The sequence below is a fragment of the Lissotriton helveticus genome, chromosome 1_1 (assembly GCF_964261635.1).
Source record: "Lissotriton helveticus chromosome 1_1, aLisHel1.1, whole genome shotgun sequence".
Taxonomy (NCBI): Eukaryota; Metazoa; Chordata; class Amphibia; order Caudata; family Salamandridae; genus Lissotriton; species Lissotriton helveticus.
The window spans coordinates 1277811531-1277831485 of record NC_136057.1 but is presented as its reverse complement, the minus strand read 5'-3'; the positions used below and the strand labels follow the sequence as shown (position 1 = coordinate 1277831485).

Genomic DNA, 19955 nt, shown 5'->3' with positions numbered 1-19955 from the left:
CCAGCGTGGGGTCTCAGAGCATTCGTAATGTCGCTGGTGCTCCTAGGCATATCACACTAAATTAAAATTAATTAAATGAATGTGAACTTGGGTAATGTAACTGATGCTAATTGGGAGCAAGGTGAGCGAGTGAAAAGAAGTCAGCAGAGCCGTCCCCGCCTATTGCATTAGATGCGAAAGCATCAGAAAGCAGCCAGGAAGCCAAGTGGAAAAGGAGTAGGTGAGAGGGGGGAAGCAGGATGTGGCACTATGGCCAGAGCTGCCCACTTCAGAACTGGAAAACCAAATTTGACTCTCGTCATCGGATCAATGCCTGTGATCATGGGGAAATCACTTAACATGAAATTAAATAAATGAACGTTAACTTGTGTAATGTATTCAGTTGCGCCTCCCCATTGGGAAGTGTCCCTCTGAATGCACTGCCTGATGCCAATTCAGACGTTCAAGCACATCATTTATTGTAAACGGTATGGATGTAATCTCATTGAATTCAGGAGTTATTCAACAGTTTCCTTAAAGTATAAATCCATAATCAATTAAACAAGTGTGTATTGGCCCCAATGCATTTCGGGCAAATAACCGCCCTTTGTCAGGGGTTTTTCCTAAAACAAAACCAAGATTGGGCGAGTGAGACAACAAAATTCAAAAAAGGGGAATATTGTTGCCATAATATATCATGCGTTACATGCAAGGTGGAATAGTCTCCCTGTGTCTTTAAATGTCCATATGGTGACATGCTGATAGGAAACTATGGACGGTTCAAAAGAATACGGCGCCACCTCCGTGAGAATGTGCAGTGATTAATCAAGGTAAAAGAAATTGTGCACAGAACGAACCCGTGGATATACCGAGTGTTAATATAACGTGTGCCACACGTTGAATTAGCAGGATGACTTTACATTCATGCGTTATATGTGAATAAATCAATGTCCATACCTAGCTACAACAATGTAAATGTTGAACATTCATACAAGGCTGTGACGATATCTGTGTTCATGCCATGCTCAAGGTGTGCTTTAAAATTGTGAAGCCTTCATTGGCGCTGTCAGCGTTTGATCAGGCAAAGTTTCGGATTTCATGCATACTCTCACACGTTTATGAAAACAGCGTGTTTGCAAGACAAAGGCTAGGTGTAAGTGGCTTTACCTCATGGCGCTCGAATGCATGGCATGCCGCAGTGATAAAATCAACCTGTTGTGCTTCCAACGCAGGTTAGGCTAGTAAAACGAAGACACCCGTAGCTACCGCCATATTAATGAAAGTGTAGGGTGAAAAAAGGTGCTGCCTTCCTTATCCCGAGAGAGAAATATTTGCCATCTTAAAGTGGTGTTAATGCGTGCAGATGGAGAAATAACATGACTGAAAGCCTATAGCATAGTATAGTAATTTCACTGGTATGTTAAAGTGATAGAAATTGAGGGTAGAGAATAATGAGATTGAAGGGTCCTAAAACAAGGAAGCAAAGCAAACAGCCGGAGAAGAGAGAAAACGGCAGGAATCGAAGTAAAGAGGAGGATGCAAGGAGAGGTACAGAGGGAGTTAGCATAAAAGGAGACACGGCCGGCGGCCGTGAAACTGAAAGTACGGCCGGCCGGCCGTGAATAATTAGGGGATGAGCGCACGCTGAGAAGCTGCCTTTGATGTGGTAATGCGAGGCAGGCAGGCAGGCGGCTGGTGGCATTGTGCACGCGCTTTTTAGGGCTTGCGCTTGCGCAATGACCTAAAAAGCACATGCACTTCAAGAAATCGCCAGTGGAATCGTGCTTGGGTAAACGCTGTTTAAGCCCCTATAGAGCTTCGCCAGCTATGCGCATGCGCACAGCAGGCGAGCCCTAAAAAGGAGTCATGTAAACAGAGTGCTCCAGGACTGGCCAGAACTGATTTGGACTAGGCAAAGGCCTCTCTGCCTTCAGAGAACAAAGGGGATATTGGTATAAAAAGGGGACCCAGACCCCAAGACTTTAGATCATCCTGGAATCAAGAAGGAACCTCTGCCAAGGAAAAAAGCTGGGAGACTGAAGAGGAAGGACTGTCCTGCTGTGTGTTGTAGGCTGACCTGCAGTTGCTATTCTGCCAAGGAGAGGGGAAGGACTTTGCTGTTGCTGAGCCCCCTGCTTGAAGACATCTCCAAGGGCCTGAGAAGATCTGACCTTCTGTTAAGAAGTCCCAGGAACAAAAGGACTTCACCCCCAGCTTCCCCCTGAACTCTGCTGTGTGAGTTATGACCTGCCTAGAGTGCTTGAACCATTTGTGGAGCCTCTAAAGGTTTTTTCCTGCTGTTTGGGGAGCTGGAAAAGAAGATCATCTACAATTTGCACGCATCGCTCACTTGCGGAGCGCATCGTCGACAGTACAAGAGAACTCCCAGCGCCGCGAAGATTGTCGCAGCGCCTGTTGCCGCGGTAAGAACCGACGCATTCTTTGCTTGTGGAGTGCATCATCCCATTGCGGGAAGATTCCTGTTGCTGCAAATATCGTCGCAGAGTCCAGTGCCAACGCATCGATGGGCCGCGGCAGAAGAGGATCAAAGCTGTGCCACGCATCGCCGCTGCACCGAAGATCGTTGCCGTCCCGAAGATAGTCGCATCGTGCCTGTGCGAGACGCTTCTACCGGAGAACCTGCACCCGGAATCCACACAAGGTATCACTTCGCTCCCCATACAGATCGGATTCGTCGCAACACGCCCGCTGCATGCAGCGAGGTTGTCGCATCGCCTCCTCAGGGTCTCAGGAGTGACGCATCGATTGTTTTTCGACTCTGCAGTTGCCGCTAGGAACTTTTGTCGCATCTACAGGTACTTTGGGCTAAAAGTGACGCAACTGTGGATTATTTTGACGTAAAGCCTAGAACTCTTTTAAAATCATATTCTTGAACTGTGTATGTTGGATTTTTGTCATTTTGGTCTTGTGTAGTTTAGATAAAGATACTTTATTTTTTCTAAAACTGGTGTGGAGTCCATTTGTGGTGTTTTCACTGCGTTACTGTGAGTGTTGGTACAAATACTTTACACATTGCCTTTGATAAGCCTGTCTGCTCGTGCCAAGCTACCAAGGGGGTGAGCAGGGGTTATCCAAAGAGTGTATCCCCCTTACCCTGACTAGAAGCAAGGGTCTCTATTTGGACATTGGTACCTACCTCTGCCAACTAGAGACCCCCAGATCTAACACATACGCTTGCACAATGGGACATTGACATTAATCTATGGAACCAGAAAAATACCACCCAATCTTGAATAGTAATTGCTGTTCATCTAAACGTAATCCGATTTCAAGCATTTTAAGGGGGGACTAATGGCACCTCAAACCACTGAGCAAGCTTAGGATCCAAGTGAGGCTGAATAAGAGACTACGAGTTAAATGCACAGTCCAAACCTACTCAAACACAAAGAAAGACACGGATTGGGGTTAGATTGCAGCGTCACTATCAGCCAAGCCTAACAACTGTTCCTAGTTCTTCAATAAAATGCTTGCATTCGGGGACTGCTCTGAGCAAGTCAAACCTCACCATGATTTCCTGGAATGTAGCAGGCCTAAGGCAGATGCTAACTAAGGATGAGGTACCGAAATTTATCAAGGAGGCCGATCTCTGCTTGCAGGAAACATGGGCGTTGTCACAAGTCCTGATTGCAAGCTTTTACAGTCCACACAAACTGCCTTCTAAAACGAATCACTTCGGACATCCATCAGGTGGTCTCGCAATTTACATAGCTACAACTGCTAATCTTGACATCATAGTGGACATGGATTGCCATCAATTCTGGCAGCCACAATTAAGGAGTGCAAACTTAACAAGAGGGTTAAACAAATTAGGTTAATTCACATCTTCTTAAACACGCACACAAGCAGTAGAAACGCCACAATTTCATTCTTCTGTTGTGCAGGCTTACCAACTTAGCCTGCAGATTCCCTACCCATGAGATTGTGATAACAGGAGATTTTATTATTCATAATGTAGATGGAATAGTGGTATTGTACCATAACCATAGGCCTTACTCAGCGGGGCACATACAAACCTGGTTAAAAATCCACTAACGTACGACCTTGCGTTCCAACCAAACCAGTAATAAAATTGCCAGTACACCAATACACTCATTAAGAGGCATTCCTACACCATATTACACCTTTGTAAGTGCGTTACTACCAACCAAATGCAAATCCATCATCTTAACGGAACGCACAGAAAGATCACTATCCAGCTTTAATAGAGTTTGGCATGGAGCTCCCCACATGCAAACAACTAAATACATTAGGCGTGTCCACAAGAGTGGAACAAACCACACTGGTAAGACAACTAAAGTGGGGAAAGACAACTATGGATCTATTCAACATCTGGAAAAAGCAAATGACAACAATCGTCAGTTCTGGGAAACTGCAATGCGACTGGGATTTAATCACAGACTTAGCATTTTGCAGCTTAGAGTGCCAAAGTCACCATCATCCATCAATCACTAAGAAACCTGGATCCGTATTCAAGGGACGTGGATGCCCCAGGAAATAGGATCATAAATGGGGAAAGTGGAACAAATATAGAGGGGACCTCTGCATCGCCCCTCCTATAGAACTGCGACATGAGAGACAAACACTGATGGCCCAGTTCGCAGATGAAGTTGAGTCCTCCCCACTGTCAAGCTAAAACGACTGTGTCCGTTTGGCCCTATCAATTAATCTTATCATTGCAATTACTATCCTGGTTTAGTGATGTATTATATAGAGGAGTGGGTGCCTTCCAGAGGCAGCGAAATACGATTGTATAATGCTATGCACCGATGCAATTTTGTTGCAAATAGAAACAGTTAAAAAAAAAATTTTTTAAACCTGGATCTAAGAACGCCATGGTAAATGACTGAATTAACCTTAAGAAAATCTGCCCTGAATGCTGCTTCCAGAAGATATAATAAGGATAAAACAACCAGAGTGCTTTTCGGCAGCTGAGTACCAAAAGGAAAGCCAATAGCACTCTGCTGAGGAAGTCAAAGGCAAAATATGTGGAATCGGAATGAATACATTTATGGTCCCTCCTGTCTCGCAATAATCAAGATAAGTTCTGGCTTTACATCAATACAATAAATCTACTGTCAGAGAGAACGGCATACCAACTATGAAATGGGTAGAACATGTATAGAAGCTATATACAGATTCTGACTCTTCAGTTTGCCAGAGCAAACGCCTTCACGAGGCAGGAACTATAACTAGGTACTGAAGAAGAGGAAACAAGGTTCTTTGGTATTCATTCGGGATTCTGTTTACAAAGTCATCAAGTCCATGAGAACCAACGGGACCCCCAGTTCCTAATGGCCTACCGAGTGCACTTTTCAAGTCAGATATCGACTTCTGGGACGATTTGCTAACCCCCTTGTATGCGGACTGCTTTAAATCGGCAGAGGTTCTACAATCCTGGAAGGGATCCATCCTCCATCCAATCCACAAAATGGTGAGGAATGCTATCTCAGGAAAGGATTGGTTAATTGCACTACTGGATGTAGAGGCTAAAATCCACGCAAAAATCTTACTCCAAAACCTTGAGGCATGGGTGGCTAAAGCAATTATTATACTGCTTTATTAAACTGGATTTACACTACATTCCTCCACCATTGACAATATTGTTGCCTTGACATATTTAGCCTACAACGCTTCCCTTGTGTCTCGGCCACCTCTATTTGTGTGTTTTGTGGACTATTCCACAGCATTGAACAGTGCGGACCACAATAACCTCAGGGAAAAGTTAGCAGAATGGGGCGTATCTGGAATCATCCCACTGTTCTCAGACGCATGGATCCATGTTAAGACTGGCACAGATAACTCTGCCACTAAGCACATTTCAACTACACAGGGCCAAAAGCAAGGGTATTTTCTAGCCCCTATGTTGTGTAATCTTTACACCGCAGACACAGGGTGCTCTATGGCTGAGGCAAACACAATTCCACCAAAGATCGTCCTGGTCAGGTTTTCAATTATCCAATAAGTTGATGATTTGCCCATTCTGGATCACACAAGAGTGGACCTGCAGCATGCTCTTAATGAGCTTCATAGCTACAATACTGAAAACAAGTTGGTGGCTAATTCGGATAAAAAAAAGTAATTACGTTTGGCAGCTATAACAAGAAGAGAAGTCTGAGATAGGGGCTGGGCAATCAAACAATTTCCCAAACATCCAAGTATAATTATCTTGGAATCTAGTTTATGGATACAGACAAACCAGGTGTACATCTTAAACACATCAGGCCAAGCATTCACATTTGCCTCATGCACAATATACCATCACAAGTCACGCAGGCAAAGTTGTTACCAAACCTTTCTTATGGCCAACATGCTTATCCAGGGGTATTCGCTCCAATACTGGATAAGTCTCAGTGCAATGCCTTCAGGTGGTTGTTCCACCTTCCAAAATGCACTCGCCACTAGCTACCTCTACTAGAATTTGACCTGAATGGGCAGGATCTTAAATGTAAGGCCACCTTCCTTAAGCACAACTACGTCATACAACAAGACAAACCAGATACCTTAAAACAGCACCTCAAGTGATTTCTACCACTTTCAACCGACCCATGGTCTTTATATTTTAGAAAGGCTTCTGGAGTTACACGTTATTGCAGTTAAGCCCATGGCCCCTATTGTTCCTTGCCCAAGTATAAAGGCAATCTTGAGGAAACCCATTGCACACGTTCAGAGGAGGTTTGACCTAGCAACTGTACATACCATCACATATGAAGCCCCAATTACAAAATCATATGGGGAAAAGAGATCGCAACTGTATTTAAAGTCAGCACTAAGCAAGGAGACCAGGCACAGCATCCTTAAAGCACAGCTCATGGCATGGCCTTTCAATCAACGAGTTTCAGCCAGAGAGGGAAGCAACATCCAGCAGTAGAATTTGTAGATTCTGCTAGTTTAGAAGAGAGTCCATGATTCAACTGCTATGTTGTTGCCCAGGGTATTTAACTGCAAGCCACACCTTATTAAAACCAATGTTTAGACTGAATGGGGTCTCCAGCAGCAATGATGCGCTGTAATTTTGCATGACTATCTATCATTGTCCCCATGTATTTGGCACGCGTTGAGAATTTATTTAACATGGTTTCACTGCCGTCAGGCAGAAAAGGACTTGAATACTCGGACTACTGTCATTGCCGCAGGACTGTTATTTTAAACTATATTCATTAATTTTACTTATTTTGTTAGAGTTGTATTCTATTCTGGGTTTGCTGCTCATATGCTCTTAAATGATTTTATCCTTTTACTGTGATTAATTATATCAATTTTAATTTATTGCAACTGGAGAATCCAAGTTTTCTAGTTTCATTCTAAAATTAGTTTTTATAATGTTATGCATTTTTTTAAATTCAGCATTCACAGTTCTCGAACTAATTAATGATCCAAGTTTTATCAGAAGCTCACTTTTGTTTCAATATACTTTATTCACACATCATTAAGGAAAATTGCTAATTTTCTTATACATGAACTAACTTGAATGAACTCTCGCATTCTGCTGCAATACAAGATGTTTTGGACTAGCCTTCTTTCTCTTAATGACAAGAAAGAAGTTCTCATATTTCTGCTAACATCAACGTAGTACTCATTTGGAGCCTTTGCCACTCTTCCAGAAATACAGCAAATGAGACACGGAGCTACAGAATGTTAAATACGTAACCTATGTATCGGTTATTGTATTAAAATAACAAGAGTAAGTAAACTAGCCTACAAATCCAAAACTAAGAACACACCTGCATGTATACACTTCGAATGCAAAGTAAATATCACGGGCTCTTGAAATCTCTCAACAGCGTGGTCTCTGTTGAGAGCTGAGCTTTAAAAAACACTGCACCCAACAAAGGAGCTAACATTTGCCATCAGATTTAAGCAATCGCCCAATAGTTACTCACCAGATATGAATCTTTTTTGGGGGAAAAACAGTTGTGTGTTTTCCAATTGTGGATGTGGAGTTCTCAACGTCGCTTTCCAGGAAACAGTAAAGAGGGGGTCCGAACACAAACAGAACCAGTTCCACATAAACAAACCGAGGACATCTGCACCTGGGTGAAAATGACCAAACTTTTCGCAGTACCCTCAGATTCAAAGCAAAAGGCTTCGGCGAGCAAGCAGGCTGAGGCGGGCAAGGAGGCGACAGAGCATGCTCAGAGAGTACACACTAATCTGCAAACCATGCGCAGAAAGCACACAATAATCCATTCAAAAACAGAACTGACGGACAGAGCTCTTTTCTTGAACAGACGCAAAGTTTTTTAATTTTATTTTTATTTAATGCGTTTTTTTATAGCGCGGACATTACCCGAAGGTGTCAGAGCGCTTCACAATAGGAACAGTAGTGAAACACGAGGAAAAATGACAAGTCAGCATGTTACAAGAGCAAACGTTACGTTACATATGGCAATAGTGACAATTGTGCATGTATCAAGAGCAAACAAAATACTAAGAGGTAGCAAACGATAAGTTACAAGAGGAAAAAAAGTGACGTGTGTATGTTACAAAAGTGTACAAAGTACAAACAGAGGTATAATACTGCACTAAATGGCAGGTACTCAAACCACAAGAACACACGTTACGTTACATAAGGCAAAGGTGGCAATTGTGCATGTATCATAAGCAAACAAAATACAAGAGGTAGCAAACGATACATTTCAAGAGGGAAAGTAGCGTGTGCATGTTGCAAAAGAGTACACAATACAAGTAGGAAATAATGTAGCAATAAGTGGCCAGAGTGTGGACAGTTTTCAACGAAGCTTACTCAGTCAGAGAGGTAAAGTAGATCAAAGCAAACAGAGGTGAAATACCATATCCCGATAACAGGCATTGACCCACTCATTAACATTCCCCACGTAAATTCCATGCTGAACACACACATACTTGTCCACTCTTTGAATTCAATTTGAGCGGCGTCTAAACATCTATTCCCTCTACCACGCACATTCGAGGGAGCCGTGTCCTCTTTGCCACGCTCGCGCAGACAGGGGGGGTCTCGAGTGCTGTAGGTGAGAGTGACCCGCATCTTGCACCTGCGTGTTGCATGGCTGCTGTTTCGCATCGTGCGCATGCCCAGTCCCCGATGTACCATGCCTCAACCACTTCCTGTCGGGTAGCTAGTTTCGAGGTGTTTTGTCCCTGGTTTCATGAACTGTTCGAACCGCCTAAGAAACAGCTGGAAAGTGCCACCAGTAGGAAAATGTTCCAACAGGACTCTGATAAGGTTGGTGATGGCGTGTGCATGGAGCGCGTGCTTTGAGAATTAGTAGATTGTCCATGGTGCCTTAGGACATCGATGCCCATTTTTACGAGTTGCCCACATATTTTAACAGAAGACTTATGATTCTCCAATGTGAGGTAACCATTTCAGCCTTTACTTTATCTTTGGTGAGGTTTTAATATAGTGCTCCTGTGACTCTTTCACTACCTCAGTGCATTAATAATGATAACGAGGCATGTCTTTACCCCACACTTAACTTCTCCACTTCAAATCTCAGGGGTATAGAAAGCTAATCACAGCCCAATCCATACTTCACATTTTTCCCTGTACCTCCTCTGGCTCCCCTGGGTTTTCATAATTTTATTTTTCTGAAAAACAAACCAAAGAGGAAGTCCAATGTAGCATTCACTGGGTGAGATATCGGCCCCTTTCCTTAGTCTGGGACTGGCGCACCCTGGGCAATAGCATTAGCCTATTACAAAGACAGGAGAAAAGGGTCTTAGGGGAGTTTAACGACCACACCTAGGTTGAACCCCCAATACAATGATTAGAACACAAGAAAACCTAGGGGTCTAGAAAAAGGTACCTTTCGTACACTTTAAACCGCAGCGCCAGCTTGCTGGAGAACTATAGTAGGGGTGGAAAACAGATGCAATTGAAAAGAAGAGGTGTGAGTGATTGTGACAAAGAAACCCGCTTGGTTTAGAGGATTCCCATCAAACACTTGTATGATCAGATTCTATCATATGGTCATCCTCAGGGGTCTGGTGTCTCTAGATCATTGAGACACAAACGTCCCCTGTAGTGTAGCGGAGCCAATGCCCACAAGTACTCAGTGACCTATGATAGACCGAAGATGGGTCTAAGTGCAGTGCAAAACTAAAAAAGTGGTGAATTTAAAATAGAATAGAGGACAGAAAATTAGGTTTATTAAGACACAATCCTCTTCCTAAATAAAAACAACATGAACAGTGCAAGGATGCAGTATGAGAACAAATCACTGCATATCAGGCCAACATGTTTCAACCTCACAGGGAAGGACCCAAGGTTTTCGTCAGGGCCCTGTTCACAACGTTGCTACTGCGTAGTGACAAACTAATAATATATCTTTAAATATTACAGATCCCGTGTAGTAACCAAACAAAAGGATACAGCGTTAGGGTTCAAAACTCCGCCGTGCAGAAGGTTCCAAACAGTGATCTAAAAGGACAACACAAACACCCCATATATCAAAAACATCCCATATTCAAATCCTACACCCTCCATTGTTTCATAAAGGTCGAAAAATACCACTCACCCTATTCTGCCGGGGAGTAGACCTCACCTCACCTGGACTCTGACTCAGGGGTAAAGGGGAGGCCACGCTCTAAAAAGGAAAACTGAGGCGTCAGGAGTAGAGAACATTGCAGAAGTGTATTACTCTGCTTCACATATTATCCCTCCCCACAACTGTATCACGCCTCTATTCTTAAGTCTACTTTCTCCAACAACTAACCCAAGAAAAACTAGCTCTACCCAATAACACTCCTCTCCACTCTTAATTAATGACCTGTATAATGGTCAAAGAGTTCTGGACACTCCAAGTAATCATAAGTCCATGCAACCCTTAATCCACTGTAAGTTGGTCAGACACAGTCTAGTATCAGAGAAAGCCTGCCAGGGAAGCCTCTTAGCATAGAACTCAGTCACCACAAGGATAAACCTTACCTCTCCGTCGTTGCCCCAAGCAGAACGCTGAGACAGGGGGAGGCAACGAACGGCAGAGGGACCGGTCTTTAAGAACCGGCGCCGGGCCCCGCCCAATAGGGGGTGTGTGTGCGGAGGTGTACCCTCCTTACCTATCAAATTGCGGTTACTCACCGCTTTCGTTGGGGAAACGGCACCACCATTGCCTGTTTACCCCGCGCGCATCACCGGTGATAGTGTCAATAGCTGCGCGCATGCGCAATGGTGATTAGTAAAGTCGCGCGATACTGCAGAACTACAGAATGACGTCAATCACGTCACTTCTGTAGTTCGCCCGCCTTCCAAAGCTCTCAGCGAATACAAACAGCATTCTCGGCATCAAGGACTTACTCCAAACTTCTAAGTACGACATGCACAACGGATTTAAGTCCCATAGCAAAATGGGCCTACCTACCCATTGTGTGCAGCACTCTCAAATTATATTGAAGAGACACTGCGCCTCTCAATGTAAATGCAGATATCGCCCGCATTGTGGAACTGTCAATAGGGGCTATTTAGTCAAAATTTGCTAAGGGCGACCTCTCCCAGGGTATAAACAGAGAGTTTCTCCATGCAAAATCTATTGGCTAACAGATCCCTGCAAACCTCTTAACTGATGCACACTATGTCTAGTGTTATATGGACTATACTTCCAAGTCCTTACAGAGTGGTCCACGGGATATCATCATTGAGTCCCTGGCTCTCTAAACGTAATAAATAAATCCATTTTTGTTCCTTTAAATAAAGAAAACGTGTAGGGTTCGTAACATGGTTGGGTATGAATGGTTTCTCTAGGACAACCCAACTAAATTCGTCCTCTTTGTGATTGAACTCCAAAAAATGTTTGGTCAGCTTGGACACAGTTTTCTTGCATTTGAAAGAACTTTTATGTTCAAGCATGCGGGTGCGTACTTTACGGGTTGTCATACCCACATACCTTTTGTTGCACGGGCACGTGAGAATGTATATAACATTGCAGCTGTTACAGTTGGAAAAATGTTTTAGAATCCACGGGCGCCCAGTACCTATATCAATCTGGCTCGTCTTCTGTGTCAACCCGCACATAGAGCAACCCCCACATGGGTGGTGCCCCTCTACAGGTGGTAATTGCCATAGAGTGTCATTAGACTCGCGCCGTGCTTCACGTGGCCGGGTGTGTATCAAACAATCTTTTAAATTTTTGGAGCGCTTGAAGGCAAACAATGGGGGTTCGATCTTATCTGTAGTGCTGTTAAGAATGCGCCAATGGCGTCTGACAATTTTCTGCACTTGATTAGATTTCTCATTAAAAGTGCTGACAAAAGTAATTCTAGTTAAAGGTGACTTCTCCACCGGTATCTCCAAGAGGGCTTCGCGGTTGTTATTACTTGCTCGTTTTAATGAGCGCTTAACCAGATTGGTAGGGTAATGTCGAACCTGCAGTTGTCGACAGAGATTATCAGCATGTTTCCTGTAGGTCTCTTGCGTGGAGCAGTTCCTGCGAACCCGGAGGAACTGTCCGTATGGAAGGTTCTCACGCAAGGACCTAGGATGCTGACTCTCGAACAGTAAAAGAGAATTTCTCGCCATCGGCTTCCGGAAAAGTTCACTGTGTAGGCCCTCAGATGTAGAAAAAATTGAAAGATCCAAAAAAGTGATCCTCTCCTTGTTCGTCTCAATGGTGAATTGCAGGAACCTGTTCCGGCTATTAAGCCATTCATGAAAGCTCACAAGGGACTCTGCATTCCCCCGCCATACCATGAAAATATCATCGATATAGCGTTTGTAACAAACAATGGATGATAAAAAGGGATTCTCAGATGTTAATATCTCCTGTTGTTCAAAAGTATGAACATATAAATTAGCCAAGCTCGGCGCAAAAATGCTGCCCATACTTGTCCCGGAGATTTGTAGGTACAGATTCTCTTCGTATCTAAAATAGTTCTCTTTCATCGCCATTCTAGCTAGCGCCATTATAAAGGGAACCGGTGTAATGGTATCCAAAGTGGCAGAATTCAGGATGGAACAAATGGCGTTCAAGGTGTCATCCTGGGGGATGGAAGTGTATAGAGACACAACATCCATGGACACAAGGATGTCGGTCTCTTGATTGAAGTCAATACCTGGCAATAGGCGCAAGACATCTTTGGTGTCCTTCAAATAGGAGGGCATGGTCAACACTATCGGCCTCAAGAAAAAATCCACAAATTCTGATAACGGCTCCAAAACAGAGCCCTGCCCTGAGATAATCGGTCTACCTGGCGGTGGTCTTTGTTCCTTGTGAACTTTAGGTAGGGTGTAGAAGTAGGGGATAACAGGGTGTTCTACCTGTAAAAATTGGGACTCATGTGGTGTAATCCAGCCTTCTGCTAAGGCTTCCTCCGTTAATAAACGGATTTCATTCTTCAGTCTTTTAGTAGGGTCAATGGTCAATAGTCTGTAGGAGCTCTCAGCACTCAACTGGCGCTGACACTCTGCTCTGTATATCTCGGTGTCCTGTAGCACTATGGCACCGCCCTTGTCGGCAGATTTTATAACTATCGAGGGGTCACGCATCAAGGTTTGTACGGCCTGCTGGTCTACCCTCGACATGTTAGAATAACCATTGGTAGAACCATCTGTCCAAATGGCTTCAATATCCTCTTTTACTGCCCTTTCAAAAGTAGCCACATGTGGCGGAACAGCATGGATAGGGGGTAAAAAGGTAGATTTTGGCCTCAACCCTGTGTTTTTGTCAACAGTCTCAGAAATTTTGTCCCTGAAAAAATAATGTAGCCTCAACTTCCGAAAAAATTGCGCTAATTCAGTTTGTGTTCTGAACGGATCGCCTCTGTCAGAAAGAACAAACCCTAGGCCCTTGTTAAGGACTTGCTCCTCACTGTCAGTCAAGACGCGACTGCTCAGATTCACAACTAAGTTCTCCACAGGTGCATTCAAGTCTGAGGCACAGTCCTGGCCGTCTGACTGCGAGTGCCCGTGTGTGGTCCAGTTGTGTCTTCCCAGTGTACTTGTTGGGGTGGTGGGGGTAAGTTTCCCCTTCTGCGGCCTCTTGACCTCCTGGGGCCAAACCCTAAAAAAGACTGGTTATTCAAGTTTTGGTACCCAGGGTACTGGCCCATCGGTGGCTGAAACTGGTAAGGAAAAGGAGGCGTCGGGCCCCATGGAGATGGTTGCCACCAAGGGGGGACTGGTCCTGGTTGGAACCCACTGTGGTTTTGGAACCCACGCGACCTCCCTCGCCCTCTACTCCCTGACGGTGTAGGATTGTTGGTGCCCTGATCACTATCAGAGTCCGTCCCTGAACCTGAATAGTTTGAGCCATTCTTCCTCCCATTACTTTTGTATTCTGGTGCTTTGTAAGAATCACTAGTGTATGGGTATACCACTTCTAGTTTAAACTTTGCCAGGTCTTTCTTGAATTTGTCAATCTTTACTTGTAAGATATGATCAAAAAAATCTTTATTGTTTTTGTCCGACTCGTTCTTCTGTTTTTTGAAAATTGTAGTGGTGGAAATGGTGGTTTTAATGTGTGCCTCGAGGACTTGGATCTCTATCTTTTCAATTGCATCTGTTTTCCACCCCTACTATAGTTCTCCAGCAAGCTGGCGCTGCGGTTTAAAGTGTACGAAAGAGGTTTTCTTGTGTTCCAATAGCATTAGCCAACAGGAGAATACTGGCACCATCTTGCCTTATCATGAAGGAATACTTTCCCACGGATACCGTCTGGGCCAGATGCTTTCCAGACAGATAGTGATCTGAGTGCTACATTGACGTCAGCCCTGCTAAAGACCTCGTCTAAATAAAAAGAATGAGTAATCTCGCACAAAACTTCCTCAGATAAACCCAGGGCATATTGGGGTTTAAAATGATTAACCCAATCTTCCTGTGATATATGATTTTGTGGCTGTTGGGGCTGCCCTCCTCAGTCCCATTTTATTATATTCAAAAAGTGCTTGGGGTTTCTCGAGGCGCAAGCCTCTCTAAGGCCCTGCAATCTTTTGTCATCCCAGATTTTCTTGGCCTTCATCTGGGTACTCCTATAGTTATGCAGAGCTGCTTGCACTGCTACTGGATCACCTGTTTTGATAGCTAGCCCTAGTGCTACACGTGCCACTCTATATTCCTTGTTAAACCAATGTCCGGCTTTCCGGTTTATAGCCTTTTTGGGCTTGCCCTGCTTGATAAAGTATGTACGCAAAAGGGCAAAGAATGTGTAATGGATATAGATGAAAAGCTCGGGAGCCGCTATGTTTGCTGCACTAGCTTCAAGCTCTGTTGAGGCACAGTCCATATCCTCCATGATACTAGCTAGGAGTTTGGGCATCTCTAGTATCTTCACCCATTTTAAGCGTCTCATATCATTGGTGGGGACGATATTGCATGAGAACCTTATGTCTTGTTAATTCCAGGATCACACACAGGGGGTTATGATCACTTTCAAGCCGGTCCCTGACGATCTTATCTCCGAGGGCATGCCATATTTTCAAGTTAATTACTATGAAATCTATTCGACTAGCACTATGCCTGTTGTTAAATGTGTTAGCCCCTAGTCTGTCTGATGGCGATCTTCTGTTTGCTGCCTGCATACCCTTTTCCAGACAGAGAGAATTCATTTGGATGGCCACATCTGTCCACTCTTTTATCGGTTCAAGCTCCAATTTTGGGATGCCCCACTTGGTATCTTCCTCTTCTGCAAAATAACACTCCTAGATTACAAGGAGCTCAAACAACGAGTTAAAGTCGCCCGCGACTAGGACATTGTATTCTTCTGAAATTAGGTCAAGAAGATCGTCGAGAGCTGCTAAAACTTCAGACTTCCCTCTAGTTTCTCTCACGTAGACATTATAAATGTCTATGTTCCCTTGTGAGCCCATTGTTAATCTAATCTGGGTCAAGAGCACCTGGATGTTAGAGCCTAATTCCTGCCGTACCCAAATTGTCAATATCCTGATGGACGCCCTTTTGCTCCTCTAATGGCTGGGATGTAATAATTTTAATAGACTGGGCAGAAGAGGGGAACCTCTGCCCAGATTTCCTGAAAGAGGCCGATGTCATAGCACTCAATAAAGGCATACCACTCGGGAGAAGTTGTCTTTGAAATCAACCCTGCGATGTTCCAGGACAGCAGGGAATCCCTTGAGGGAGTTGGGCAAGGTGACGATGGCCCACTAGACCTAATGGAAGATATACAGCCCACCTCCATTGGGCTATCTATCAAAGATGGAGCTGCAGATGTGGTCTTTAGAGATCGGGCCGGTCCTGTTTAAACAGCTTGGTACTGGGAGGACTACCCCTGATGGTGGAGATGGATATAGGGGATTCTTGTTGCTTTTGGAGCAGCACTCTTGAATCAATCATTAGTGTCCAAAGTGGAGCTTCCCGGCTGGCTGGTGAGCAACTGCCTGGGGAAATGGGTAATCTGGCTACTCGGAGGAGATCATCTGAACAGAATCGATGACAGTTCTGGGGAACTGGTTCGAAACTCTAGAGCTAAAAGGTTTTCAGCTAGATCTGCCCTGGTCAGGGTAAGCTCAATACAGTCTTACTGGTGGGCTGGAAAGGTAAGCCTGCAAGCCTTAACGATGTCGTCCCTTATCACTGACCGGCATCCCCTTATATACCGTATCCAATTAATGGCTTTATTAGTCAGAGAATCCGCATTCTCTGTGCCTTTATTGATGTCATACATGGGCAGGTTCACTATAAAGATTCTATGGCTACTGGACGGGTTAGAGGTGTTCTATTCGGACAACCTGGTATGGAAACTACACTGAGGATGTTGAGTTTGAGGGGGAGTGTTTCTGCTGTACAATGTCTGGTTCCTCGCTGATGCTACCTGTTCAAGTAGGTGACAACCGGATACTTTAGTTTAATAAGGATGAAGGCTTTATTAAAATTTAAATAGCTGGAAGAGCTCTTACTCTCCGGCCTCGGCAACCGCCAGCCTCAGAATAACAAGAGAATCTGGAACGTATGAAGTTCCATGGATGACAGTACAGATTCTCATGCAGGCGCGAGGACAGAGAGCAGCAAACACCATAACATATCTTCTTTTCTTACAGAAAACAAAAGATATACAAAGCACATAAGAAATGGAAAAACAAAGTGCAACGATTAAAATGAAACAGCAAAAGAAAACTACATTCTAAAATAAATGAACATGTACATTCCATCACATTCCTTCCCATATTTTTTCTTAAAGTAAGAGAAAATCAATACATAACAAAATTATCAAATTACTTTGGAAGACGACACTGACGTACAGGTTTTACTTGTTCAAACTGTTGAGTTTCTTTGTAAGGAAAAGTTTTTTTAATAGAACCTTCTTTCGTACCTGTGTCTTCAATATTCTTTGAATAAAGAGCAATTCTCCTGAAGTTCCAACATTGACCATTTTCTAACTCTACATGCCATTTATGAACCTCTTTAACTCTCAAAGGATCTGAAAATTTATTTATTCCATGTTCTCTTCTACCTAACTTTATTTTGACCAAATCTCCTACTTCTACTCTTCCCAACTTACCAGAAAGAGTCCCATTAGATAAAGAAACATTTTTTTTCATTCTTTTCATTCAACCAATGAGGAATTCGTTTAGTTTTAGGAACCCTACCTTGCATCATCTCGAAAGAAATAGCATTGGTAACACTATGGACAGTGGTATTGTAAGACCAAATTATATCCTCCACAGCTCTTTGAACATCACACCGACCTTGAATAGATAATTGAATGGACCCTTTCACCATCCTATTCATTCGTTCCACAATACCGTTCCCTTGTGGATTATATAAGGAAGTACACATGTGTCTGATACCATGATTTGCAAGAAAGTTGCGCATAGCCAAGGAGGTTAATTGGATACCCTTATCTGTGACAAGCACCCGTGGAAAGCTTTCTTTAAAAAAAATAGACCTAAGTTGTTTAATAACACTGTCAGTAGTTGTATTTCTCATGAATTCTACATACACCCAAAGTGAACACACATCCACTAAGACCATAGCAAAATGACACTCAGCACAAAGAAAATCCATCGGACCAATAACATCCAAACAAACTTTTTCCCAAGGTAAATCTGCACTAAAAGAAATGGAACCTTGAGTTTGTGAATCAATCTTCAGCCTTTTCTCACTTTCCTTACAGAGAGAACAATTCTCAACCCATACTTGAACATCATCATCCATCCCAGGCCACCAAAAGTTGACCTTGAGACGTTTAATGGTCATGGTTTGTCCAAGATGGCCCTCATGAGCCAGAAAGAAAAGTTTTTTCCTGAGAGAATTTGGTGGAACAAATATTTCACCCCTCATCACTAAGTCGTTTGAACTCCCAACACTGAGTTCCTCTTGCAATTTGACAAAACTATGTAAGGACGGTTTTACTTCACCCTCACGCTTCCAACCTTGTCGTATGGCATTAATTAAATCGACAAAATCTGAGTCTTCAATAACTGCCTGATGCCACTCATCTTTGGAAATGGATTTAAATCTATCTGAACACACATTTCAAAACTCGTTACCAAACATACACTTTCTTCCTCAAGATCATCAAAAATATCCAACTGAATGGGCAACCGAGATAAGCAATCTGCCTGTATATTTTTCCACCCAGAAATGTGTTCTATTTTAAACGTATATTCTTGCAACCTGGCAGCAAACCTCATAAGTCGAGGAGAACCATTATTGGCTCCTCCTGCAGATAAATTCCTTTTGAGAGGTTTGTGATCAGTTCTTAAAGAGAATTGTGTTCCCCACACATACGTACGAAAATGAGAAACTCCCCATACAGCAGCTAAAGCTTCCCGCTCAATAACAGCATAGTTACGATCCGAGCTACTGAGCATATGAGAAGCGAAAGCAACCGTTTTTTCGTTCGACACCATTTTTCTTTGTGAAAGAATAGCACCAATTCCATAAGCACTTGCATCGACAGTAATATAAGTGTCTTTACCTGGTTCAAAAGTAGTTAGTATGCCTGCATTGACAATTTCATGTTTAACTTTTTCAATAGCTTCTGTTTGTTGAGCTTCCCAAGTGAATTGTACACCTTTCCTAAGTAGTAAACGTAAAGCTTCAGTCTTATGTGCAAAATTAGAAATAAACTTGGAGTAATATTCAACTAACCCCAGAAATGATTTTAATTGGTCCTTATTTGAAGGAATAGGCACACACCTAATTGCCTTTAACACGTCTTCTTTGGGTTTGACTCCTGATTGAGAGATAGTATATCCCAAATAATCTATCTCAGTCAATAGAAATTTGCACTTATCCTTTCTCAAGGTAAGACCAGCATTTAGTAAAATATGCAAAACTTTAGCCAAATTGGCATTATGTTCAGATTCATCAATACCAGTAACAAGAATATCATCGTGGAAATAGTGAACATGTTTCAAACCCTTTAGCAAAGAATACATCATGCGTTGAAAGACGCTGGCCGCAGAGGCCAGCCCAAAAGGTAACCTTTTAAATTGAAAAACTCCCTCATTAGTCAGAAATGCAGTAAGTTTACGTGAATCAGGGTGTAGTACTACTTGATGGTAGGCTGACCTGAGGTCAAGTTTACTAAAGAATTTTGCCTTGTCCACCAAGAGTACCATTTCTGAAATATTTGGGAGAGGGAATTTATCAACAATGATGTTCTGGTTGAGAGACCTGAGGTCAACACAAAAACGAAGCTTACCATCCTTTTTCTGTGTGACCACCACTGGAGAAAGCCACTCAGAGGCTTCTGCAGATTCAATTATGTCTTTTTTTTGCATATCCTCAAGCATTTCCTTAACTTCTTTCCGTATGGCAATAGGAATTCTCCTAAGTGGATGCTTGACAGGCGTGACATTAGTTTTCAATTTAATTTCATGAACATACCCCACCAGCTTACCTAGATTCAAGCGAAAAATATCATTGAATTTTGCTAGGACAGCAATAACATCAGAAAAGTCATCAACGACTAGAACTTTATCATCAGATCTAGGATCCAAAATAATATGTAAGTCATGCTGTTGTATTTAACCCAAAATAGCTGGACCATCTACAGAAATATATACCTTACCTGACGCAG

General features: G+C 43.2%; 1 protein-coding gene across 2 annotated transcripts in view; it reads right to left on the bottom strand.

Moving 5' to 3' along the window:
- The window catches only part of LOC144822725 (uncharacterized), a 70120-nt gene extending 50394 nt beyond the window's left edge, over positions 1 to 19726 (bottom strand). The window contains exon 1 of one of the 2 annotated variants that reach the window (XM_078680569.1): positions 19578 to 19726. The gene's annotated coding sequence lies outside the window, so the exon portion shown is untranslated. Of the gene's footprint in view, positions 1 to 7880; positions 8113 to 19577 lie in introns of those variants that run through there. The other variant, XM_078680561.1, reaches the window with a different exon arrangement.
- Between the last annotated feature and the right edge of the window lie 229 nt (positions 19727 to 19955).